We start from the raw sequence: 25941 nt of genomic DNA on the forward strand, positions 1-25941 counted from the left end.
ATAGGAAGGGCCAGGACATAAAAGGAAATTGGATACATCTTAACTGAACCTCTGACTACATCATTGGACTCTGTCACAAAGGGACTTTGGAAAACTACTTTTTGGTCATGAAATTGTTCATCACTCATGGAGAATTAACTTTATTGCTAAGGATTTATCATGCTTCATTTTGAACCTCATCAATAGGATCTGACTGAGAGCCTACTGCAGTTAGAGCTGAGCACATTTAAAAACCTCATCCCACACTCTAGTTGGGAGAGGCTCTGGACAGATGAAACACCTTTTCTTTGGCTTGTGAGGCTTCCCACTATTTATTTCTAAACTATTATATTAACACTGATGGACATTTTAGGAATCACCAATGGCTGCTTGCCCTGAAGCAATATAGGCCAGACTTAGTACTAACCACCTGCCTCAGCAATTACCTACATTCAATTGCTTTGCATAACCTCTGCCTTCTTTCCTTTAGGGCACCAAGCATTTAATATTGTCCACATTAAGCACTGAGGATCATGACAGGAAAAAGGTTGGAGTAGCACTTTTTACTGCTTTGTATCAATCCAGGCTACAATCTTCATTTAATATAAATAAACTCACTTATGGGTTTATGACATAAAAAAATAGAGTATATTTATTTAATGGAATATTATTTGCCCTAAGAAAATAAGGTACTGATATATGCTACAACACAGAAGAACTTAAAAACATGAAAGAAGCCAGTCACAAAATACCACAAATTACATGATTTCTTTTATATGAAATGTCCCAAACAGACAAAATTATAGAGATATAAAGTAGATTTGTAATTACTTAGGAATGAGGAGGATAGGGAATAGGGGCTTGACAGCTAAAGGGTATGGGGTCCTCTGTGGTGATAAAATGTTATAAATTTGTCTTTGGTGATGGTTGCAGATAGCATGGGTATACTTAAAAATCATTGAATTATATTCTTTAAAGTAGTGAATTGTGTGCTGTGTTAATTATATCTTAGTAAAACTATTTTTACAACTTGTAAAGGAAAAAATGGGAGGGCACCAAATGCTGAACACATTGACTAGAAAAAGACCCACATCAGTGCACATCAACAGGAAAAAAGAAGACACTACAATCTCCAGGTAAAAACCTTAGCCTTAGCTTACATTAAAAAGATTGTAGGGTGAGAATGGCATTGCCTTGTAAAAGAGAAAGCTTTGTAAGTTAGAAGACAATAGAGTAATATAAAATAATTGATGAGGCAAAATAATTTTCAGTCCCACATTTTTATTTGAAAATGAGGACAGAAGGAAGATGTATTCATAAATGCAGAGTATACTTTACCTTCCATGCACCCTTTCAAAGGGAACCATCCTTCTACTGGAGAATAGACTCCAGTAAAGTCAGCAAGTAAAACAAAAAGAAGAGCCAACCCAATAGTACAGCCAAGAGGAGCCCCAGGTTACTGACTTTGCAGCCCATATTGGAGTGAGAAGCAGAGAGACCTCAACTGGATATCTCTATGGAGAAGCTATTCAGTAGAATAGTGGATATTATGGAGCATTTTGAAGCACTCCTTGGGCAGTGTGGGGAGAATACATGGATAGCAAGTATTACATGTGGAAAAATTTGATAAGGAAAAAACACTGCTGAAAAGGGGGGAAATGTATCATAGTATCATATGTATCATAGTATATGTATATACACATATATATACACACATATATACACATATATACATACATATAAATACACACATATGTATATGTGTGTATGTATATATGTATATATACACATGTATACATATATACGTACACACATACACACATATGTATATATGTATATATGTGTGTGTATATATATATGATTTTGCCTCACAATAAATAGTATGTTTATAGTTATAATGAATTGACATTAGATATAGATTTAATTTAAAAATACTGATATATACTAGGCAATGGGAGGAGAAGGAGTAAGACAGTATAAGAGAGCCAAATGCCTAAAATTAATAACTTGAGAAAATAAGTATGTTTTTCATTTAGGAATAAGAACTTGAGAATAGAAGAAATCACTAAAAAAAAGTCAAAAAATTGTCTTTGGGTAGAAGGACATGAAGGGTCTGGGACTTATTTTTCATTTTAAGTTTATGGTACTTTTAAATTTTTCAACCATCTCCATGTATTATTGATTTTTATTTCATAAATACTTCAAAAACAACAAAATTGAAAAGGTGATGGGGTCAGGCACGGTGGCTCACGCCTGTAATCCCAACATTTTGGGAGGCCGAGGCAGGTGGATCACCTGAGGTCAGGAGGTCGAGACCATCCTGGCTAACAAGGTGAAACCCCATCTCTATGAAAAATACAAAAATTAGCTGGGCGTGGTGGTGGGCACCTGTAATCCCAGCTACTTGGGAGGCTGAAGAAGGAGAATCTCTTGAACCCGGGAGGCAGGGGTTATAGTGAACTGAGATCATGCCATTGCACTCCAGTCTGGGCAACAGAGTGAGACTCCATCTCAAAAAAAAAAAAAAAAAAAAAAAAAAAGGTGATATACAAATCTTTTGATACCTATTTCACTAACCTGAGCTTTATATTAGAGCTACGAAGACAAGCTATGTTGACAGACTCCTTTGGTTGGTGTCTACACAGACAAAATTCTAAACACTTAAGGACAAAATGCTTTTGTTGATGCCAGTATTATAATTTCATTGAGTATATATAGTTAAAGTCTTACTTAATTTCACTAGTTCCTTTTCTGTGTTTCTCTGACAAGATTCTAATTTAATATTGTATAATTGCTGGCTCTGCTAGCAAAGCACCTGCGCACTCTGTGGTTAAGAGGGTCCTGATAATTTGTTAGCTCTCTTGAAACCTTGTGGATTTTTAGACATACAAATCCTACTTTTAAGAAATTGTCAAAGTAATCCTCAATAGACCAGGAATTCAGGTCAGAAAATACTTTAAATCCCTCAGACAGTAACCTAAATCCTTTAGGTTACTTTGGAGGATCTGAAGTGGGATGATATGTTTAATTCTGTGAATTATGTGGCAAAATTGGAGTCACTTGGCAAATTCTTGCCATGATGCTACACTCTAGGGAGAGGAAGTCCATGCATGCTACATTATATTCCTGGGAAAACACAAAAAATAATGATTTCTTTCCATTACCCTGATCCCTTCAACATCCTGTTCCCCAGAAACCTCTGTAAAAAAACAGTTGCCCTCTGGATAAATGACCAGATCAAAACAATTTGGCCAAAAATTTTGAAATCAATACTTCTCATCTTTTCACCTCTAACTTCTCAGCTCTTTTAAGCTATCTTAACCCAGGTGTTCTCAAAAAAGAACTTTTCTTGAATCTAACATTGATTTTGTTGTTGTTGTTATTCTATACGATTGACTGAGTTTTTTCCACTCAACTTACTTGGCTATCTGATTATGGAAAGTAAAGCAACTCTCCATCTGGTTACCTGCTTACCTAACCTCTGTGTAAGAAACCTTAATGGAACCTGAATTTGCTCTTTTTTTTTTTTTTTTTTTTTTTTTTTGAGATAGAGTCTTGCTCTGTCACCCAGGCTAAAGTGCAGTGGCTCAATATCAGTTCACTGCAACCTCTGCCTCCCAGGTTCAAGCAATTCTCCTGCCTCAGCCTTCTGAGTAGGTGGGATTACAGGCACCCACCACCATACTCAGCTAATTTTTGGGTTTTGTTTTGTTTTTTTTTTAGTAGCGGCAGGGTTTCACCGTGTTGTTCAGGCTAGTCTCGAACTCCTGACCGCAGGTGATCCACCCTCCTCAGCCTCCCAAAGTGCTGAGATTACAGGCATGAGCTACTGCACCTGGCTGTCATTCATTTTAAAATATTATTTATTTAAGAAATACTCCATGCATACACACAAGCCTCAGGGATGTACCCTGGATTCTAGCTGAACTAACAATTTAAAAATGATTTGTGATCACAAAATACATATTGGTCCATCTGTACTCCATAAGGGCCTATCTTGCCCATCCTCCTTCCCGACATCCTTGTCCAGGGCTCTCCCTCCCACTAGATAGGGACACACAAATGATTCTTCTGTAACTTCTGCCATCTAAATGCCTCATGCTGGAGACCTTCCTCAGTTCCTTCCATGACCTTACTCTCGGTTTCATTAAGGACTGAAAAAGAAAAGGAAAGCCAAAGCAATAAACGGTAGCCAAGAAAAGTTTGCTTAGCCTCCTTTGTTGTCTCTGCCCAATTTTAATTTGGTAATAATTTGTAGGGAACAGATAAAGTCAGGACCAGTCTTTCGTTGATGATTTTAAGGAAACAAAAAGCACTGATCTTGAAGTTTAGTCCCGGGATGTGTCTACTCTGCAATGGCAACTTCCATGTCCTTGGGCAAGCCACTTAACCCCTCTGATTTTATTTATGAGACAATAATCATATCATAGTTGTTATTTTTCTTTTTTTAACTTTTAGTTTCAGGGGCACATGTGCAGGTTTGTTATATAGATAAATTGCATGCCACAAGGGTTTAATGTACAGATTATTCCATGACACAGGAAATAAGTATAGTATCCAATATGTACTTTTTTATCCTCACCCTCCTCCCAACTCCACCCTCAAGTAGGCTCCAGCATCTATTTTTCTACTCTATGTCAATGTATACTCAATGTTCAGCCCCCACTTATAAGTGAGAACATGCAGTATTTAGTTTTCAGTTCCTGAATTAGTTCACTTAGGATAGTGGCCTCCAGCTCCACTTATGTTGCTGCAAAGGATAGGATCAGCATAGTATTCCATGGTATATATGTACTACACTTTTTTAATCCAGTCTACCATTGATGGGCATTTAGATTGATTCCATGTCTCTGCTATTGTGAATAATGCTGTAATGAACATACACATGCATGTGTCTTTATGATAGAACAATATATATTCCTTTGGATATATATCCAGTAATGGGACATGTACCCAAATGGTAGTCCTGTTTTAAGTTCTTTGAGAAATCTCCAAAGTGCTTTCAACAGTGGCTGAAATAATTTACATTTCCACTAATAGTGTATAAGCATTCCTTCCCTTTTCTTCACAACCTTGACAGCATCTGTTATTTTTTGACTTTTTAATACTAGCCATTCTGACTGGTGTGAGATGGCATCTCATTGTGGTTTTGATTTGCATTTCTCTAGTGATTAGTAATGCTGAGCATTTTTCATATGCTTATTGGCCATTTGTATGTCTTCTTTTGAAAGTGCCTGTTCATGTCCTTTGCTCACTTTTTAATAGGGTTGCTTGGTTTTTGCTTATTAATTTATTTAGGTTTCTTATAGATTTTGGATATTATACCTTTCTCAGATGCATAATTTAAACATATGTTCTCTCATTCTATGGGTTGTTTACTCTGTTGATAGTTTCTTTTGCTGTGCAGAAGCTCTTTAGTTTAATTAGGTACCACTTGTCAATTTTTGTTTTTGTTGCAATTGCTTTCGGCATTTTTGTCATGAAATCTTTGCCAGGGCCTATGTTCAGAATGGTATTTCCTAGGTTTTATCCAATGATCTTTACAGTTTCATGTTATACACTCAAGTCTTGAATTGATTTTGTATATGATGTAAAAAGGCATTGATTTGAATCCATCTTGAATTGATTTTGCATATGATGTAAAAAAGATATCCAGTTTCAGTCTTCTGTATATAGCTAGGCTGTTATCACAGTACCATTTATTGAGTAAGAAGTCCTTTCCCTGTTGCTTTTGTTGACTTTGTCAAAGATCAGATGGTTTTAGGTTTGTAGCTTTATTTCTGGGCTCTCTGTGCTGTTCCATTGGTCTATGTGTCTGTTTTTGTACCAGTAACATAGTGTTTTGGTTACTGTTGCCTTATAGTACAGTTTGAAGTCAGGTTTTATATATATATATATAATCTGCCAGATTTTGGTATCAGAATGATGCTGGCCTCATAGAATAAAATAGAGAGGAGTCTCTCCTCCTCAATTTTTTTGAATAGTTTTAGTAGGAATGGTACCAGTTCTCTTTTACATGTCTGATAGAATTCAGCTATGAATCTCTCTGATCCTGGGCTTTTTCTGATTGACAGGCTTCTTATTACTCAACTTTGAAACTTGTTATTGGTCTGTGTTGCGGGAAGTCAGGGACCCCGAATGGAGGGACCGGCTGAAGCCATGGCAAAAGAACATAAATTGTGAAGATTTCATGGACATTTATTAGTTCCCCAAATTAATACTTTTATAATGTCTTATGCCTGTCTTTACTGCAATCTATGAACATAAATTGTGAAGATTTCATGGACACTTATCACTTCCCCAATCAATACCCTTGTGATTTCCTATGGCTATCTTTAATCTCTTAATCCTGTCATCTTCGTAAGCTGAGGAGGATATATGTCACCTCAGGACCCTGTGATGATTGGTTAACTGCACAAATTGTTTGTAGAGAATGTGTGCTTGAACAATATGAAATCTGGGCACCTTGACAAAAGAACAGGATAACAGCAATGTTCAGGGAACAAGGAAGATAACCTTAAACTCTGACTGCCAATGAGCCAGGTGGAACAGAGCCATATTTCTCTTCTTTCAAAAGCAAATAGGAGAAACATCACTGAATTCTTTTTCTCAGCAAGGAACATCCCTGAGAAAGAGAATGTGCCCCTGAGGGTAGGCCTCTAAAATGGCCGCTTTAGGGGCAGCTGTCTTTTACGGTCAAAGACAAAGGGATGAAATAAGCCCCGGTCTCCTGTAGCGCTCCCAGGCTTATTAGGATGAGGAAATTCCCACCTAATAAATTTTGGTCAGACAGGTTGTCTGCTCTCAAACCCTGTCTCCTGATAAGATGTTATTAATGACAATGCATGCCTGAAACTTCATTAGCAATTTTAATTTTGCCCTGTCCAGTGGTCCTATGATCTCACCCTGCCTCCATTCGCTTTTTGATATTTTATTACCTTGGGAAGCATGTGATCTCTGTGACCCACACCCTATTCATACACTCTCTCCCCTTTTGAAAATTGCTAATAAAAACTTGCTGGTTTTATGGCTCAGGGAGCATCACGGAACCTGTTGACATGTGATGTCTCCCCTGGACACCCAGCTTTAAAATCTCTCTCTTTTGTACCCTTTCCCTTTATTTCTCAGACCAGCTGATGCTTAGGGAAATACAAAAGAACCCACATTGAATATTGGGGGTGGGATTTCCCCCAATAGGTCTGTTCAGATTTTCACTGTCTTTCTGGTTAATCTTGGGAGGTCATGTTTCCAGGAATTTATCTATGTCTTCTAGTTTTCCAGTTTGTGTGCAAAGCAGTGCTCATAATAGTCTCTGAAGGGTTTTTGTATTTCTGTGGGGTCAATGGTAATGTGCCTTTTGTCATTTCTTATTGTGTTTATTTGGATCTTCTGTCTTTTTTTTTTTTCTTTATTAGTCTAGCTAGTGGTTTATTGGCTTTTTTTTTTTTTTTTTTTTTTTTTTTTAGAAGTCTTGCCCTGTCACCTAGGCTGGAGTTCAGTGGTGCAATCTCAGCTCACTGCAACCTCCACCTTCCAGGTTCAAGCAATTCTTGTGCTTCAGCCTCCTGCTAGGTGGGATTACAGGCATGCACCACCAAGCCCAGCTAAAATTTTTTGTATTTTTTAGTAGAGATGGAGTTTCACCATGTTGGCCAGGCTGGACTTGAACTACTGGCCTCAAGTGATCCTTCCTCCTTAGCCTCCCAAAGTGCTAGGATTACAAGCATGAGTCACTGTACCTGGCCTATCAGTCTTATTTACTCCTTCAAAGTACCAACTTCTGGTTTTGTTGGATCTTTTGGAATGGCTTTTTGCATCTAAATTTCATGCAGTACAGCTCTGGTTTTGGTTATTTCTTGTCTTTTGATAGCTTTGGGGTTGGTTTGCTCTTGTTTCTGTAGTGCCTCCAATTGTGATGTCACATGGTTAATTTTAGATCTTTTTAACATTTTGATGTCAGTATTTAACACTATAAACTCTTAACACTGCTTATCTGTGTCCCAGAGATTCTGGCATGTTGTATCTTTGTTCTCATTAGGCTCAAACAATTTCTTGATTTCTGCCTTAATTTTATTATTTACCCAGAAGTCCTTTAGGAGGAGTTCAGGTCCCGAATATCTTTGTTAGTCTTCTGCCTGAGTCATCTGTCTAATACAGTCAGTGGGGTGTTGAAGACTCCCACTATTATTGTGTGGTTATCTAAGTCTCTTCAGAGGTCTCTAAGAACTTATTTTATAAATCTGAGTGTTCTTGTGTTAGGTGCACCTTGAATTCCTCACGGGCAAGTCATTCCCACAACACCCTTACACCCATCCCCTCTGCCCCAAGATTTGGCCAAAGGACCTTTTGTTAAAGCAGAGAAAAAAACACAGTTTTTCAAGTCAGTAGATTATTTCCTCTAAATCTTCAGCACAATATCCAGCTATGAAACTGATATGCCAAAATGTTTATAGGGAGTAATAACTGGTTGGTGAAAATTCAAGAGTTTTTTGGGTTTTGGTTTGGTTGTTTTGCTTATTCATGTCTGTCTCATTGTTTTAATTCCTTTTTACAATCAACACATATTATTTTATAAGAGAAAATAACTCAAAAGCTTTTTAATAATATTAAGACAAAGAATAGAAGGGAGATAGAAAATGGTAAACTTAGACTCAGGAAATCTAGCTCCATTATTGCTAAAATAATGCTTTTAATTAATAGGGAGGGTATTAAAATACATTGACTTTATTATAAACCCAGTCTTCTATAGTTCCGTGTTTTATGACTTTTTTTTATTCTGTGAAGAATTTCATTTGTATTTTGATAGAGATTGCTTTGAATCTGTAAATTACATAGTATAGACATTTTAATAATATTAATTCCTCCAATTCTTGAATATAGCACATCTTTCCATTTTTTTGTGTATCTTCTTCAGTTCTTTTCATTAATATTTTATAGTTTTTCCTTGTAGAGATCTTTCACCTCTTTGGTTAAATTTATTTACACGTATTTGTTTTTGTAGCTGTTGTAAATGGAATTGTTCCTTTATTCCTGTCCCTGATTGATCACTATTAGCATATAGAAACATTACTGATTTTTGTATGTTGATTTTGTAGCCTGAAACTTTGCTAAATTCATTTATCAACTCTGAGAGTTTTCTTAGTGGAGTTCTTAGGTTTTTCTAAATATAAAATCCTGTCATTGCAAACAGAGATAACTTCATTTCTTCCTTTCTAATTTGGATGCCCTTAATTTCTTTCTCTTGCCTAATTGATCTGGCTAGAACTTCCAGTACTACGTTGAATCAAAGTGGTGAAAGGGTTTCCTTGTCTTATTCCAGATATTTTTTCCCATTCAGTATTATATTAGCTGTGATCTTGATATATATGACCTTTATCATGTTGATGTATGTTCCTTTTATACCCAATTTGTTGAGGGTTTTTAATTATGAAAGGATATTAATTCTATCAAATGCTTTTTTATCTTCTATTGAAATGATCATATTGTTTCTGCCCTTGATTCTGTTGATGTGATATATCATATTTATTTATTTGCATATGTTAATCCATTCTTGCATCCCTGGGATGAATCCCACTTGATCATGGTGAATAATATTTTAATGTATTGTTAAATTGAGTTTGCTAATATTTGGTTGAGGATTTATATATATATATTCATCAGGGATATTGGACTGTAGTTTTCTGAGTTTGGAACTATTCCCTCCTATTCAATTATTTGAAATAGTTTGAGTAGAACTGGTATTAGTTCTGTCTTAAATACTTGGTAGAATTCAGCAGTAAGTCCATCAGGTCCTGTACTTTTCTTTGATGGCAGTCTATTTATTATAACTCTTATATCATTACTCATCATTGGTCTGTTCAGTTTTTCTGTATCTTCCTGATTCAGTATTGGTAGGTTGCATGTGCCCAGGAATTTATCCATTTAGTCTAGGTTTTCCAATTTGTTGGCATATAATTGCTCACAATAATCTCTAATAATCCCTTGCATTTCAGTGGTATCAGTTGCAAAGTTTTATCTCTTTTCATTTTATTTATTTGGCTAAAGGATTTTTTATTTTATCTTTTCAAAAAATCAACTTTTCATTTTGTTGAATTTTTTTGGTCTCAATTTCATTTATTTCTGCTCTGGCCTTTATTATTTCTTTTTTTTCTACTAATTTTGAGTTTAGTTTGATCTTGCTTTTTTAGTTCCTTGGGGTTTATTGTTAGGTTGCTTGAGTCTTTCTGTTTTTTTATATAAGCATTTATTGCTATAAACTTCCCTCTTAAGACTGCTTCTTCTGTGATATGGTTGGATGTTTGTTTCCTCCAAATGTCATATTAAAATATAATCCCAGCCTGGTGCAGTGACTCATGCCTGTAATTCCAGCACTTTGGGAGGCCAAGGCGGGTGGATCATGAGGTTAGGAGATCGAGACCATCCTGACCAATGTGGTGAAACCCCGTCTCTACTAAAAATACAAAAATAAGCTGGGCCTGGTGGCACATGCCTGTAGTCCCAGCTACTCAGGAGTCTGAGGCAGGAGAATTGCTTGAACCCAGGAGGTGGAGGTTGCAGTGAACCAAGATAGCACCACTGCACTCCAGCCTGGCAACAGAGGGAGACTCCATCTCAAAAAAATATATGTATGTATGTGTGTATGTATACACACACACACACACACATAATATAGAGAATATATATATATATATAATCACCACCTAGTGTTGGAGGTGGGGCCTTGTAGGAGGTGTTTGGATTTCGAGGGCAGATCCCCCATGAATGGCTTAGCACCATCCTCTAGGCAATGAGTGAGTTCTTGCTTTGGTAGTTCACATGAGATCTGGTTGTTTTAAAAAGCATGGCACCTGCACCCTCTCTCTTGCTCCCATTCTTGCCATGAGACATGCTGGCTCCATTGCCTCTGCCATGCTTGTAAGCCCCCTGAGGCCCTTACAAGAAGCAGATGCCACCATCACATTGCCTGTACTATATGCAGAACCATGAGCCAATTAAACCTCTTTTCTTTATAACTTACCCAGACTCAGATATTTCTTTATTGCAATGTAAGAACAGACTGATGTATGCTGTTTCCCATAGGTTTTTGACACGTTGTGTTTCATTTTCACTTCTTTCGGTAAATTTTTAAATTATATTCTTAACTTTGTAATTGGCTCATTGGTCATTCAGGAGTATGTTGTTTAATTTCCATGAATTTATACAGTTTTCAGTGTTCCTCTTGTTGTTGATTTCTACTTTTATTCCATTGTTTTAAGAAAAAATATTTAATAGGATTTCAACGTTTGTGGATTTGTTGAGACTTGTTTCGGGGCCTTACATATTATCTATCCTAGAGAATGTTCCATGTGCCGATGAAAAGAATGTATACTCTGCAGCAGTTGGATAAAATGTTCTGTACACATCTATTAGGTCTATTTGGTCTACAATATAGTTTAACGCCAATGTTTCTTTGTTGATTTTCTGCTTTGAATGACCCATCCATTGCTGAAAGTGGGAGTATTAAAGTTCCCCAATATTATTGTGTTATATTCTTTCTCTTCCTTTAGATCTATTAATGTTTGCTCTACATAGTTGAGTATTCCAGTGTTGGGTGTATATATATATATTTACCATTATATGCTTTTGCTAAATTTTATAATGACGTTTTTGTCTCTTTTTACAGCTTTTCACATAAGGTTTATTTGATCTAGTATAAATATAGCTATTCCTGCTCTCGTTTTACTTACATTTACATGGACTATCTTTTTCCCCATCTGAGACATTGGGGTTTTCTAAATATACAATGGTGTCATCTGCAAACGGAGACAATTTGACTTCCTCTTTTTGTAATTAAATACACTTTATTTCTTTCTCTTGCCTGATTGTCCTGGCCAGAACTTCCAATACTATGTTGAATAGGAGTGGTGAGAGAGGGCTTCCTTGTCTTGTGCTGGTTTTCAAATGGAATGCTTTCAGTTTTTGCCCATTCAGTATGATATTGGCTTTGGGTTTGTCATAAATAGCTGTTATTATTTTGAGATACATTCCATCAATACTTACTTTATTGAGTGTTTTTAGCGTGAAAGGCTGTTGAATCTTGCTGAAGACCTTTTCTGCATCTATTAAGATAATCATGTGGTTTTTGTTGTTGGTTCTGTTTATATGATGTATTACATTTATTGATTTGCATATGTTGAACCAGCATTGGATCCCAGGGATAAAGCCAACTTGATCGTGGTGAATAAGCTTTTTGATGTGCTGCTGGATTCGGTTTGCCAGTATTTTATTGAGGATTTTTGCATCAATATTCATCAGGGATATTGGCCTAAAATTCTTTTTTGTTGTTGTTGTTGTCTTTCTGACAGGCTTCGGTATCAGGATGATGTTGGCCTCATAAAATGAGTTAGGGAGGATTCCCTCTTTTTCTATTGATTAGAATAGTTTCAGAAGGAATGGTACCAGCTCCTCTTTGTACCTCTGATAGAATTCAGCTGTGAATCCATCTAGTCCTGGCCTTTTTTTTGTTGGTAGGCTATTAATTATTGCCTCAATTTCAGAACCTGTTATTGGTCTTTTCAGATATTCAGTTTCTTCCTGGATTAGTCTTGGGAGGGTGCATGTGTCCAGAAACTTAACCATTTCTTCTAGATTTTCTGGTTTATTTGTGTAGAGGTGTTTATAGTGTTCTCTAATGGTAGTTTGTATTTCTGTGGGATTGGTGGTGATATCTCCTCTATCATTTTTTAATTGCCTCTATTTGATTCTTCTCTCTTTTCTTCTTTATTAGTCTTGCTATCCGTTTATCTATTTTGTTGATCTTTTTGAAAAACCAGCTCCTGGATTCACTGATTTTTTTGAAGGGTTTTTTGTGTCTGTATCTCCTTCAGTTCTGCTCTGATCTTAGTTATTTCTTATCTTCTGCTAGCTTTTACATTTATTTGCTCTTCTCTAGTTCTGTTAATGGTGATGTTAGGGTGTCAATTTTAGATCTTTCCTGCTTTCTCTTGTGGGATTTAGTGCTATAAATTTCCCTCTACACACTGCTTTAAATGTGTCCCAGAGATTCTGGTACATTGTGTCTTTGTTCTTATTGGTTTCAAAGAACAACTTATTTCTGCCTTCATTTTGTTATTTACCCAGTAGTCATTCAGGAGCAGGTTGTTCAATTTCCATGTAGTTGTGTGGTTTTGAGTGAGTTTCTTAATCCTGAGTTCTAATTTGATTGCACTGTGGTCTGAGAGACAGTTTGTTGTGATTTCTTTTCTTTTTACATTTGCTAAGGAGTGTTTTACTTCCAATTATGTGGTCAGTTTTAGAATAAGTGTGATGTGGTGCTGAGAAGAATGTATATTCTGTTGATTTGTGGAGGAGAGTTCTGTAGATATCTATTAGGTCTGCTTGGTACAGAGCTGAATTAAAGTCCTGGATATCCTTGTTAACCTTCTGTCTTGCTGATCTGTCCAATACTGACAGTGGGGTGTTAAAGTCTCCCATTATTATTGTGTGGGAGTCTAAGTCTCTTTGTAGGTCTCTAAGGACTTGCTTTATGAATCTGTGTGCTCCTGTATTGGGTGCATATATATTTAGGATAGTTGGCTCTACTGGTTGAATTTATCCCTTTACCATTATATAGTGGCCTTCTTTGTCTCTTTTGATCTTTATTGGTTTAAAGTCTGTTTTATAAGAGACTAGGATTGCAACCCCTGCTTTTTTTTTTTTTTTTTCCACTTTCCATTTGCTTAGTAGATCTTCCTCCATCCCTTTATTTTGAGCCTATGTGTGTCTCTGCACGTGAGATGGGTCTCCTGAATACAGCACACTGATGGGTCTTGACTCTATCCAATTTGCCAGTCTGTGTCTTTTAATTGGGGCATTTAACCCATTTACATTTAAGGTTAATAGTGTTACGTGTGAATTTGATCCTGTCATTATGATGTTAGCTGGCTATTTGCCTGTTAATTGATGCAGTTTCTTCCTAGCATCAATGGTCTTTACAATTTGGCATGTTTTTGCAGTGGCTGGTACCAGTTGTTCCTTTCCATGTTTAGTGCTTCCTTCAGGAGCTCTTGTAAGGCAGGCCTGATGGTGACAAAATCTCTGAGCATTTGCTTGTCTGTAAAGGATTTTATTTCTCCTTCACTTATGAAACTTAGTTTGGCTGGATATGAAATTCTGGTTTGAAAATTCTTTTATTTAAGAACGTGAGTATTGGCCCCCACTCTCTTCTGACTTGTAGGGTTTCTGCTGAGAGATCTGCTGTTGGTCTGATGTGCTTTCCTTTCTGGGTAACCTGACCTTTCTCTCTGGTTGCCCTTAACATTTTTTCCCTCATTTCAACCTTGGTGAATCTGACAATTATGTGTCTTGGGTTTGCTCTTATCAAAGAGTATCTTTGTGGTGTTCTCTGTATTTCCTGAATTTGAATGTTGGCCTGCCTTGCTAGGTTGGGGAAGTTCTCCTGGATAATATCCTGAAGAGTGTTTTCCAACTTGGTTCCATTCTCCCCATCACTTTCAGATACACCAGTCACATGTAGATTTGATCTTTTCACATAGTCCCATAGTTCTTGAAGGCTTTGTTCATTTCTTTTCACTCTTTTTCCTCTAATCTTGTCTTCTCATTTTATTTCATTAATTTTATCTTCAATCACTGATATCCTTTCTTCCACTTGATTGAATCAGCTATTGAAGCTTGTGTATACTTCATGAAGTTCTTGTGCTGTGGTTTTCAGCTCCATCATGTCATTTAAGGTCTTCTCTATGCTGTTTATTCTAGTTAACCATTCATCTAACCTTTTTGAAAGATTTTTAGCTTCCTTGCGATGGGTTAGAACATGCTCCTTTAGCTCAGAGAACTTTGTTATTACCGACATTCTGAGGCCTACTTCTGTCAACTCATCAAACTCATTCTCCATCCGGTTTTGTTCCTTTGCTGGCGAGGAGTTGTGTTCCTTTGGAGGAGAAGAGGCATTCTGTATTTTGGAATTTTCAGCCTTTCTGCTCTGGTTTCTCCCCATCTTTGTGGTTTTATCTACCTTCAGTCTTTGATGTTGGTGACCTATGGATGGGGTTTTGGTGTGGATGTCCTTTTTGTTGATGTTGATGCTATTCCTTCCTGTTTGTTAGTTTTCCTTCTAATACGCCCCACAGCTGCAGGTCTGTTGGAGTTTGCTTGAGGTGTGCTCAAGACCCTGTTTGCCTGGGTATCACCAGCGGAGACTGCAGAACAGCAAAGATTGCTGCCTGCCTCTTCCTCTGGAAGCTTTGTTCCATAGGGGCACCTACCTGTATGAGGTGTCTATTGGCCCCTACTGGGAGGTGTCTCCTAGTCAGGCTACACAGGGGTCAGGGATCCTCTTGAGGAGGCAGTCTGTCTATTATCAGAGCTCAAATGCCATGCTGGGAGAACCAGTGCTCTCTTCAGAGCTGTCAGTCAGGGACATTTGAATCTGGAGAAGTTGTCTGCTGCCTTTTGCTCAGATATCCCCTGCCCCCAGAGGTGGAATCTGTAGATGCAGTAGGCCTTCCTGAGCTGCAGTGGGCTCTGCCCAGTTTGAGCTTACCTGCTGCTTTCTTTACACTGTGAGCATAGAACTGCCTACACAAGCCTTAGCAATGGCGGACACCCCTCCCACTGCCAAACTCCCACATCACAGGTCAATCTCAGACTTCTGCGCTAGCAGCAAGCAAAGCTCTGTGGGTGTGGGACCCACCGAGCCAGGCACAGGAGGGAATCTCCTGGTCTGCCGGTTGCAAAGACCATGGGAAAAGCACAGTATTTGGGCAGAAGTGTATTGTTCCACCAGGTACAGTCATTCATGGCTTCCCTTGGCTAGGAAAGGGAAATCACCCAACCCCTTATGCTTCCTGGGTGAGGCAATGCCCCACCCTGCTTTGGCTCACCCTCCATGGGCTGTACCCACTGTCCAACCAGTCCCAATGAGATGAACCTGGTACCTCAGTTGGAAATGCAGAAATCACCCATCTTCTGTGTTGATCTTGCTGGGAGCTGTAGACCACAGCTGTTCCTACTCAGCCATCTTGGAAGCGACCAATATCTTCCTTCCTTCCTTCCTTCCTTCCTTCCTTCCTTCCTTCCTTCCTTCCTTCCTTCCTTCCTTCCTTCCTTTCTTCCTTCCTTCCTTCCTTCCTTTCTTTCTTTTTCTTTCTTTCTTTGTTTCTTTCTTTCTTCCTTCCTTCCTTCCTTCCTTCCTTCCTTCCTTTTTCTTGTTATGTGATTTTTCTGTGGTAGTATGTTTTAATTTGTAGCTTTTAATTTTTAGTGTATCTATCATAGGTTTTTGCCTTGCGCTCACCACAAGGCTTACCAAAAACATCCTATAGTTATAAGTATTTAAAACTAACACCAAAATCTGAGGGGGAAAATGGCAGATAGGAGACAGAACTAACTTGCAGCTCCCACTTGGATGGACAGAGCAGCATGTAGAGACCCACATCATAAACTTTTGCTTCAAGAACTACCACAGGAATATACCAGGAAAGCTGAGAGAATTCACAGACCCTTTGAAGGAGGTGGATTGCCACTGCAGGCTCTGTGGGACAGCTGAGGGACCGTAAGTCAGCTTGCTTTCTCTGCTGGGAATTTGTAGCCTGGGGCAAGTTCTCAGCCCTGCTCACCAGCTGCCTGAAAATAACTCAGTGCTGTTGTGGGGACATGGTGGGAGTGAGACCAGCCTTTTGGGCTCTGGGTTCCATGGGAGCCTGATGAGCCTATGGCTGTGGTTTTCCCCAACTTTCCTGATGACTGGTGTGATGCAACAGAGGCAGCCATAATTCCCCAGGAACATAATTTACTTGGCCTAGAAACTGCACCCCTATCCCCCACAGTGGCCAAAACAAGCCCCACCCAAGGATAGTCTGAGCTCACATATGCCTAACCCTGCCCCCACCTAATGGTCTTTCTCTACCCACCCTGGTAGCTGAAAACAAAGAACACAATCTCTTGGGAACCTTATGACCCACCACCTGATCCTTCATATACTACCACAACTATGCATTCCTGAAAGCACCACCTCTAGCTGGAGGCCAAAGAACACAAAATCAGCACACTTAAGAAAAATACAACCAAGGACCCTCACACAGTCCAGTGCATTCCCCTGCTACCTCCACCAGAGCAGGTGCTGGTATATTAGTACACTCTCATGCTGCTATGAAGAAATACCCAAGATGGAGTAATTTATAAAGGAAAGAGGTTTAATTGACTTACAGTTCCACATGAGTAGGGAAGTCTCAGGAAACTTAGAGTCATGGCAGAAGGCACCTCTTCACAGGACTTCAGGAGAGAGAAGAATGAGAGCTGAGTGAAAGGGGAAGCCTCTTATAAAACCATCAGATCTCATGAAAATTTCCTATCACAAGAATAGCATGGGGAAACTGCCCCCATGATTCAATTACCTCCCACCACCACACATGGGGTTTATAGGTATTACAATTCAAGACAAGAGTGGGACACAGCCAAACCATAACAGCTGATATCCGTAGCTGAAGACAGAGCACATCACAGGACTCTCTACAGACACTCCCCAGTACAAGCCTGGAGCCTGGTAGCTCTGCTGGGTGGCTGGATTCAGAAGAGGAATAATAATCACTGCAGTTCAGCTATCAGGAAGCGCAATCCCTAGGGGAAAGGCAAGAGCACTACATCAAGGGAGCACCCCATGGGACAAAAGAATCTGAACAGAAGCACTTGAGTCCCAGATCTTCCCTCCGACATAGTATACCCAAATGGGAAGGAACCAGAAAAACAATTCTGATACTATGACAAAACAAGGTTTTTTAACACTCCTAAAAGATCACACCAGCTTACCAGCAATGGATCTAAACCAAGACAAAATCTCTGATTTGCCAGAAGAAAATTCAGAAGGCTGACTATTATGCTAATCAAGGAGGAACCAGAGAAAGGTGAAGTCCACCCTAAAGAAATTCAAGAAATTATACAGGATATGAATTTAAAAATATCCAGTGAAATAGATAGCATAAATAAAAAATAATCACGGAATCTGGAAATGAAGGACACATAGAGAATTGCAAAATGCACTGGAAAGTCTGCAATAGAATCAAACAAGTAGAAGAAACAACTTCAGAGCTTGAAGCCAGTTTCAAATTAATGCAATCCAACAAGACAATTTTTTTTTTCTTAATGAACAAAGCCTCTAAGAAGTTTGGGATTATGTTAAACACACAAACCTAAGAATAATTGGTGTTCTTGAGGAAGAAGAGAAATCTAAAAGTTTGGAAAACATATTTAAGGGAATAATTGAGGTAAACTTCCCCAGCCTTGCTAGAGATCGAGACATCCAAATGCAAGAAGTTCAGAGAAGACCTAGGAAATTCATCTCAAAAAGATCATCACCTAGGCACATAGTCATCAGGTTATCTAAAGTCAAGAAGAAGGAAAGAAACTTAAGAGCTGTGAGTCAAAAATATCAGGTAGCCTATAAAGGAAAACCTACCAGATTAACAGCAGATTTCTCAGCAGAAATCCTACAAGCTAGAATAAATTGAGGTCCTATCTTTAGCCTCCTAAACAAAAGAATCAGCCAACAATTTTTTATCCAGTGAAACTGAGCTCCATAAATGAAGGAAGGATACAGTCTTTTTCAGACAAACAAATGCTAACATTTTACCACTACCAAGCCAAATTTGCCACTACCAAGCCAACACTACAAGAACTGCTAAAAGGAGCTCTAAATCTAAAACAAATCCTTGAAATAAACCAAAAATATTAAGTTAGGTTGGTGAAAAAGTAATTGCAGTTATTTGTGCAAAAGTAATTTGTGGCAAAACAATAATAACTTTTGCACCAACCTAATAGGATCTCCTTAAAGCATAAATCTCACAGGACCTGTAAAACAATAACTCAGTGAAAATAAACCAAGGCATTCAGGCAACAAATAGCATGATGAATAGAATAGTGCCTCACATCTCAATACTGATGTTGAATGTAAATAGCCTAAATGCTCCACTTAAAAGATACAGAATGGTAGAATGGATAAGAATTCACCAACCAAGGCCGGGTGCGGTGGCTCAAGCCTGTAATCCCGGCACTTTGGGAGGCCGAGACGGGCGGATCACAAGGTCAGGAGATCGAGACCATCCTGGCTAACACGGTGAAACCCCATCTCTACTAAAAAATACAAAAAACTAGCCAGGCGAGGTGGCGGGCGCCTGTAGTCCCAGCTACTCGGGAGGCTGAGGCAGGAGAATGGCATAAACCCGGGAGACGGAGCTTGTAGTGAGCCGAGATCCGGCCACTGCACTCCAGCCTGGGCGACAGAGCGAGACTCCGTCTCAAAAAAAAAAAAGAATTCACCAACCAAGTATCTGCTGTCTTCAAGAGACTCAACTGACACATAGGGACTCACATAAACTTAAGGTAAAGAAGTGGAAAAAGACATTCCATGCAAATGGACACCAAAAGCGAGCAGGAGTAGCTATTCTTACATCAGACAAAATAAACTTTAAAGTGACAACAGTTAAAAAAGACAAAGAGGGACATTATATAATGATAAAAGTACTAGTGCAAGAGGAAAATATCACAATCCTAAATATACATGAACCTAACACTGAAGCTCCCAAATTTATAAAACAATTACTACTAGACCTAAGAAAAGAGATAGATGGCAACGCAATAATATTGGGGAACTTCAATACTCTCCTGACAGTACTAGATGGGTCATCAAGACATAAAGTCAACAAATGAACAATGGCTTTAAACTATACCCTAGAACGAATGGACTTAACATATATTTAGAGAGCATTATACCCAACAACTGCAGAATATACATTCTTTTCATCAGTACATGGAACATTGTCTAAGATAGACCATATGATAGAAAAGTCTCAACAAATTTAAGAAAAAAGTCTCAACAAATTTAAGAAAATTAAAGTTATCGCAAGTATTCTCTCAAATCACAATGGAATAAAATTGGAAATCAACTCCAAAAAGAATTCTGTAATCCAAGCAAACACATGGAAATTAGATAATCTGCTCCTGAATGATCATTTGGCCAACAATGAAATCAAGATGAAAATTAAAAACTTCTTTGAACTGAAAGATAATAGCGACACAACCTATCAAAACCTCTGAGACACAGAAAAGGCAATGCTAACAGGAAAGTTCATAGCATTAAATGCCTCCATCAAAGAGTATGAAAGAGCACAAATAGACAATCTAAGGTCACACCTGAATGACCTAGAGAAACAAGAACAAACCAAGTCCAAATTCAGCAGAAGAAAAGAAACAACCAAGACAAGAGAAAAACTAAATGAAATTGAAGCAAAAAAAAAAAAAAATACAAAAGATTAACGAAACAGAAAGCTGATTCTTTGAAAAGATAAATAAAATCGATAGACCATTAGCAAGATTAACCAAGAAAATAAGAGAGACGATCCAAATAAGCTCAATTAGAAATGAAATGGGAGACATTACAACTAAGATCACAGAAATACAAAAGATCATTAAAGGTTACTATGAACACACTTAGGTGCATAAAATAGGAAACCTAGAGGAGATGGATAAATTCCTGGGAATATACAACCCTCCTAGATTAAACCAGGAAGAAATAGAAACTCTGAACAGACCAATAACAAGCAGTGAGACTGAAATGGTAATGTAAAAGTTACCAACAACGACAACAAAAAAGTCCAGTGCCAGATGGATTCACAGCTGAATTTCATCAGACATTCAAAGAAGAATTGGCACCAATCCTGTTGATGCGATTCCAAAAGATAGAAAAAGAGGGAATCCTCCCTGAATCATCCTGTGAAGCCAGCATCAGTCTAACACCAAAACTAGGAAAGGACATAACAACAAAAAAATAAAACTACAGACCAATATCCCTGATGAACATAGATGCAAAAATTCTCAACAAAATGCTAGCAAACTGAATCCAACAGCCTATCAAAAAGACAACATGTCATGGTCAAGTGGGTTTCATACCAAAAATACAGGGATGGTATAACATCCACAAGTTAATAAATGTTATACACCACATGAGCTTTTCTGCATTCAGTATAATGTTGTATAATGTTGGCTATGGTTTTGTCATAGTTAAAACATTCCCCCCGAAAACTGGAACAAGACAAGGATACCTACTTTTACCACTTCTATTCAACATAACAGAATGGAAGTCCTAACCAGAAAAATCAGACAAGAGAAAGAAATAAAGGGCATCCAAATAGGTAAAAAGGAAGTCAAACTATCTCTGTTTGCTTGTGATATGATTGTATACCTAGAAAACTTTAAGAACCCATCCAAAAAACTCCTAGAACTGGTAAATAAATTCATCAAAGTTTCAAGATACAAAATTAATGTACACATATTAGTAGCTCTGCTATACACCAACAGCAACCAAGCTGAGAATCAATCAAGAACTCAATCCCTTTTACAAAAGCTGAATATATATACACACATGCACATATGTATATATACATATATACAAACACACACATATATATGTATATATACACATATACACACACATATATACACATATGTGTATGTAGACATATATACACACATAGATGTACACACATTATATACACACATAGATACTCACATAAACTTAAGGTTTATGTGACACACAGACACACACACACAAACACTTAGGAATATGCTTAACCAAGGAGGTGAAAGACCTCTACAAAGAAAACTACAAAACACTGCTGAAAGAAATCACAGATGACACAAACATATGGAAACACATCCCATGCTCATGCATGGGTAGAATCAATATTGTGAAAATAACTACTGCCAAAGCAGTCTACAAATTCAATACAATTCCCATCAAAATGCCACCATCATTTTTCATAGAACTAGAAAAAACAATCCTAAAATTCATATGGAACGAAAAAGGAGCCTGCATAGCCAAAGCAAGACTAAAACAGAACAAATCTGGGCTGGGCACAGTGGCTCACGCCTGTAATCCCAGCACTTTGGGAGGCTGAGACTGGTGGATCACCTGAGGTCAGGAGTTCAAGACCAGTCTGGCCAACATGGCAAAACCTCACTTCTCCTAAAAATACAAAAATTAGCCAGGCATGGTGGCGAGCACCTGTAGTCTCAGCTACTTGGGAGGCTGAGGTAGGAGAATCACTTGAACCCAGGAAGCAGAGCTTGCAGTGAGCCAAGATTGTGCTACTGCACTCCAGCTTGGGCAAGAAGAGTAAAACTCCATCTCACAAGAAAAAGGACAAATCTGGAGGCATCACATTACCCGATTTCAAATTATACTACCAAAACAACTTGGTACTGGTATAAAAACAGGCACATAGACCAAAGGAACAGAATAGAGAACCCAGAAATAAAGCCAAGTACTTATAGCCCACTGATCTTTGACAAAGCAATCAAAAATATAAAGTGAGAAAAGGATATCCTATTCAGCAAATGATGCTGGGATAATTGGCAAGCTACATGTAGAAGAATGAAACTGGATCCTCATCTCTCACCTTATACAAAGATCAACTCAAGAATGACCAAAAACTTCAATCTAAGATCTGAAACTGTAACAATTCTAGAATATAACATTGGAAAAACTCTTCTAGACATTGGCTTAGGCAAAGACTTCATGAGCAAGGACCCAAATGCAAATGCAACTAAAACAAATAGATGGGACTTAATTAAACTAAACACCTCCTTAACAGCAAAAGAAATAATCAGCAGAGTAAACAGACAACCCACAGAATGGGAGAAAATCTTCACAATCCATACATCTGACAAATTACTAATATCCAGAATCTACAAGGAACTTAAACAAATCAGCAAGAATAAAACAATCCCATCAAAAAGTGGGCTATGCATATGAATAAACAATTCCTCAAAAGAAGGTATACAAATGGTCAACAAACATGTAAAAAATGCTCAACATCACTAATTATCAGGGAAATGCAAATCAAAACTGCAATGCAATACCACATTATGCCTGCAAGAATGGCTATTTTCATAAAAATATCAAACTAATTTTCAATTGTTTGAAACTATTCCAAACAACTGAAAAGGAGCCCCAGTGGTGTGAGTTTGTAAGAGGGATCTTTCAATCCATGGGTTGCAAACTTCTATGGAAAAAGCACAGTTTCCCCAGCTGGGTAGCATGCTCACTCACTGCCTCCCTTGTCTATGGGGAGGGGGTTTCCCTGCCCTATGTGGCTGTCAGGTGGGCAGCCACACCACACTGTTCTTCCTTCTCTCTGTGAGTCACGCCAGCTTTCTAGTCAATTTTGATGAGAGAATCTGGATACCTTGGTTGCCAGTGAAGGATTCACATACTTATTATGTTTTCTTTTGATGGGAGTCTCTGAACACCACTGCTCCTAGTTGGCCATTTTGGCCCCGACCCCCCTTACTTATTTAAATAAGCTTTCTATCCCCTTGTCTTTCTCAGTTCCCTCTTCAACTCCAATAACTCAAATATTTGCTCTTTTGATGTTGTTCCATAAGTCCTGTGGTTTCATGTATTCTTTTTCAGTCTTTTTTTCTTTTCTGACTGTGTATTTAATCCATTTATGGGCTCACTTATTTTTTTCTTCTGTTTGATCAATTCTGCTGTTGTTGCTCTCTATGGTACTTTTCATTTCATTCATTGTATTTTTCAATTCCAGGATTTCTGTTCGATTTTTTTGTCATTGTTATTTCAATCTCTCTGTTAAATTTATTTGATAAATTTCTGAATTGATTCTCTGTTATTGTTGAAGTTCATTGAACTTCCTTAAAACAGCTATTTCGTATTCTTTGCCTCGGAGATCATACACCTTCACAACTTTAGGATTGTTTTTTGGCATCTTATTTTGAGGTTTTATTTCCCTGAATGTTCTTGGTCCTTCAGAAGTGTGACAATGCCTGCACAAAGAGTAATCAGGTATTTATTTTAGCTTTTCAGTCTGGTTTTGTTTGTGCCTATCCTTCTTCAGAGAACCTTCCAGGGATTGTAAGCTAACTCGCTATTGTGTTACCCGAGTCTGTGATCACCGCAGCCATCTCAGCACAAGAGGATAGTATAAGCCTAGGCTTGCCATGAGTCTTGAGAGGGTTCTGAGGTTGATGCAACTTTCTAGCCCAAATGATCCTGGGGAAGACATAAGGAGGATATTGGGACTATGTAGGAACACTGGCCAAGGACCTGAGTCAACAAGACTGTCCCACTGTCCCAGATGAACATGCTTCCCAGCAGTTCTCTGCATAGGTGGGATGGGTCCCCAACTCCAGTGAGAGGAGCTGCATTTGAGACTGGGCCCCATTGGGATTTGCTGTGGGAAAGAGGCTGTTGTGCTTGTCTGACTCAGGTGGGTATACATCACCAAACAGGTCTCTGCACAAGTCAGATAGCTCCTTAACTGGTACAGAAAGGGCCAGAGCTGAGACTGAACCTTCCTGGGACCTGCCGTGGGATGAAGGTTGACAAGACTATCATATCTGCTTCGATAGGTGTGAATCTCCTAGCAGGTCCCTGCACAGATGGGATAGTGCCCCACCTGCAGCAGGAAGAGCTAGTACTAAGACTGGGTCCCCTTGAGATCTGCTGTGGGACAAAGGCTGGAGAGCCCAGTCTTGGCTTTGATGGGTGTATGTCATCCAGTAAGTTCCTGCATAGATAGAATGGCCCACCAATTGTAGCAGGAGGGGCTGGAATTGAGACTGCCCTCCCCCCCACCTCTCCAGGATCTCCTAAGAAACAAAGGTTAGAGAGCCCATCTTGTTGGCCCAGATGGGTACATATCTTCCAGCAGGTCTCAGCACAGATGGGATAGCTCCCTGACTACAACAAGAGGGGCCGGAGCTGAGACTGAGGCCCCTTAGCATCTGCTGTAAGGCAGAGCATCTCTGAGGTGGGACCTCAGCTGAGGAGAGCCGGAACAGCCCACAGGGAAACTTTCAGGTTCACTGTGGAAACCAATATCAATGGGTAGCCAGCCTGTCCACCAAGGTAGTAGTGTACATGGTTCTTTCTGGACCCTTGCACAGATGGTTTTAGTTGAAAGCTCAATGCCAAACAGGGCTGTAGCCTAGCCCTTTGAGGGACTAGACTCTTTCCAGATTTGAACCTGGAAGCAAACTCAGCAAGGCAGATCAGCCAGCTGGGTGTTGTTCTGCACCCTCAAAACAACGCTCTTGTAGATCTTGAGTTCTGTTAGGACTTCACAAACTCCCACCTGAATTCTGAGGCTCCTGCACAAAGACTTTTAACTGTGGATGGATGCAGAATTCTTATTGTTGTGGGGGTATATGAACAGGTTAGCTTCTAACCCGCCATCTTAATAACATCAGTCATATATTTAAAAAAAATTTTTGGTGTGATAATAGACAAAGAGTGTGGAAATATTCCAGATTAAAGGAGATTAAAAAGATGTAACTAAATGCAGTTCTGGACTGTTAGAGAACCCTGTTCTGAAGAGGAGAAAGTTTTATAAAAGACGTTATTGGGTCCACTGGCAAAATTAGAATATGGATCATATATTAGGTAAAAGTATTATATCAATGTTAAATTTACTGATGCTGATAACAATACTGTAGTTATGTAGGAGAATACCTCTACTCTTAGAAAATAGACTACTCTGAAATATTTGAAGGCAAAGAACCATGAGGTTAGCATCTTATTCTTGAATGATTCCAGAAAAAAAAGTACGTGTACACACATAAACACATACAGTTCTTCCAAGCATACATTATTTTGACGTCTCACAATTTATATAATTATTATTACATAATAGTTGTAACATGTCAAAAATTTTTGTACATCTATTTACATGATCTCATGGGTTCCCTTTTTTTAGTGTATTAATATGGTAGCTAATCAACATTCAATAATTGATTTTTGAATGTTAAACCAATATTGCATTCTTGGAATAAGCCTGACTTAGTCCTGATGTATTATCCTTTTTTTGTATGTTGGTACAGTTAATTTCTAAAGTTTGCTTTAGCATTTTTGCATCTATGTTCTTGAGGGGTATTGATTCATAATTTTTTTCT

This window comes from Macaca thibetana, chromosome 12, assembly GCF_024542745.1.
Source record: "Macaca thibetana thibetana isolate TM-01 chromosome 12, ASM2454274v1, whole genome shotgun sequence".
Classification (NCBI taxonomy): domain Eukaryota; kingdom Metazoa; phylum Chordata; class Mammalia; order Primates; family Cercopithecidae; genus Macaca; species Macaca thibetana.